A 2,869-nucleotide genomic window follows, 5' to 3' on the forward strand; every position below is an offset into this window, starting at 1 on the left:
CAGAGGATACAGCAAGTGCAAAACTTGGGCACAGGAGGAAGTAGATGTGTACTTGGGACTGAAGAAAGGCCAGTTTGTGGCAGCAGTGCCGACAGCAAGGAGGAGCCTGGTGCCTGATGAGAATGAGAGACGGGATGGCCAAAGCCAGGCGGGGTCTGGCAAGACCTGTTGTCTGAACAATGAGATAACATTGAAGATTATGTCTGTTAATTGCGCCAAAAAATAGGTGTAAAACTAGTTGCAGACAGAAAAGTTAGAAGGCTACTGAATTAATCCAGGAAAGGGAAAACTATACCCTGGGTTTCAGTATACGGCTGTGGTTATGAAAAGAACTGTATTCTCAACATTAAAAATTAATTCCTATTATAACCCAATAGAATGACTTATAATACCGATTACCCAATACATGTCAGTCTCTACATAATCAATTACCTAAGGAAGCTGATTGAAATTGATTCCTGGGCCCTGATCTTCAAGATTTTGATACAATGGGTCTGTGGTGGAGCTCTGGTATATGTATGTATTTTAAAGCTCCATGGAGATTCTGATGTGCAAAAGGAATAGGAAAGTATTAGGAGGATGATTTCCTTCTTTTTTACTATATTCATTTCCCCTAGTGACCTAACCCAATTCTTTCTAAATACTATCCATGTGATAGTGACTCTCAAGTTTATATAATGTAAGCCCAAACCTCTCAGCTGAATTACACATTCCTACATCCAACTGTTTATATCTTTAATTGGATGATCTAATAGAACTGTCAAACACTAACATGTCCAAAATAAAGTCTAAATTCCCAGCCACTTCTCATCTAATCTTCTTTCCCTTGAGTTTCCCTATCTCAGTGATGGCAAATTCATGCTTCCACTTAGGCTAATCTCAGAGTCATCCTTACTAAAGCATGTATGTTGTGCTTCACACCCAATTCACCAGTAAGTCCTGTCAGCTATACCGTTCAAAGACACCTCCAACTGTAAAACTTCTCACCAGCCCTATGGTTTCACTCTAGACTGAGGCAACATCATCTTGCAATTGAATTGTTTTAACAGTTCTCTGCTCTCTCTCTCTCTTTTTCTTCTTTTTTTGAGACAGAGTCTCTCTCTGTCACCCAGGCTGGAGGGCAGTGATGTGATCTTGGCCCACTGCAACCTTCGCCACCCAGGTTCAAGTGATTCTCATACCTCAGCCTCCTGAGTAGCTGGGACTTCAGGCATGCGCCACCACACCCAGCTAATTTTTGTATTTTTAGTAGATGTGAGGTTTCACCATGTTGCTAGGCTGGTCTCGAGCTCCTAACCTCAGGCGATCAGCCCGCCTCAGTCTCCAAAAGTGATGGAATTACAGGTGTGTACCACCACACTCGGGCTACTCTGTCCTGTCTTTATCTTTCTCTGCTTTCCTTTATTCTATTTTTTCACACAGCGTATGAAAAACTTTCAAAAACAAAGAAAAATCATTTTACTCTTTTGTTACAAATCCCCCAGATGGCATTTTAAGTCACTTAAAGAAAACCCAAAGTTCTCATCACACCCTGCAAGGCAAAAACCCTCCAATATTACAGTCCCTGACTATTTGTTAATACTGCTCAGCCACACTGCTACTTAAATATACCAAGCAAACTCCCACCTTGGAATATTTGAACCTGATTTTCTCTGTGCCTGGAATTTTTTTTTCCAGAGCTGCATAATTTTTCCTTTACTTCTTTCAGGGTTTTGCTCAAATATCATTGTGTTAGAGTCTTTCTCAGATCACTCTATACAAAATACATATGTAAACATATATACATCCACACGCACAATCTTTTTTTTCTTGTCAAGTGTCAGCCCTAATAAAATAATTACTCATCGAGACAAAATCTTTGATTGGCTTACTGCTATATCTTCAGTGCCTTTAACATTGCTTGGTATTAGTAGAAACTCAAAAAAATATTTGAGGAATGAATGAATGGTATATAGAGAAAGGAGATGGTGGACGAGCTTGGCACAGAGAACCAGATGGGTGGCAGGATGCTGGCAAGTGCACAGTGGCTTCTCTGACATTTCTACTTGTCATTGGAAAAAGATCAAATTCCCATCCCTCTTCTTGGTAGGTGAAGCTGTGGACATGCAAAGTCAACCTTAGGAGAAGCAATGAAGAATAGCAGGCGATGGTTACCTGTATGGGCTCTGCTGTCAGATGGCCTGGTTTTGAACTCCAGCTCCATCAATTTTCTGTGTGTCTTCAGCCAAGTCACTCAACCTCTCTTAAACTCTATAACCTTATCCAGAAAAATGGGCAAAAATAGTTGTTGGGAGGATTAGGTAAAGATAATTCATAAAACACACTTGGAACAAAGTAGTTGTCATGAAATATTAGTTGTTGTTTATTGTATGTGATAAGGTGCAGTGGGCTAGTGTGGAATTATGAAGAAAAAGAAAAAAAGAGATTTAGAAAACTCAAGACATTGAGCTTATGCTGCCACAAATATTTAGATAAGGAAGATCTTTCTTGTCTGTTAAAATACTTATTTAGAGTAAGGGGTAAGTAGAATACCAACAATTATAATCTTTCTAGTGTTGACCTAGCTAGACCTTTCTATTTCATGAACAGAGGTAAGATTAATCAGATGAAATGTCAAATGAAAAGAGGAAGACAAGTAAAACATAAAGTGTGATTTAGCAGAGGATTTAGTGCGTCAAGTTACACCACATCCTGTTAGTCTTTTATGCCGTTATCCAGTGTTGTGTGTCCCAGCAGCATAACAATGGTTCAGAACAAGTTTACTCAACATCAGCAATGATTGCCAGAGGGAAGCAACTCACTTTAGTCAACATGGCCATCATATGACAAAGAAAGGCACAAATGAGAAATCTCTTTACAACCCTAGCAT

This window comes from Hylobates moloch, unplaced genomic scaffold, assembly GCF_009828535.3.
Source record: "Hylobates moloch isolate HMO894 unplaced genomic scaffold, HMol_V3 SCAFFOLD_2, whole genome shotgun sequence".
Classification (NCBI taxonomy): domain Eukaryota; kingdom Metazoa; phylum Chordata; class Mammalia; order Primates; family Hylobatidae; genus Hylobates; species Hylobates moloch.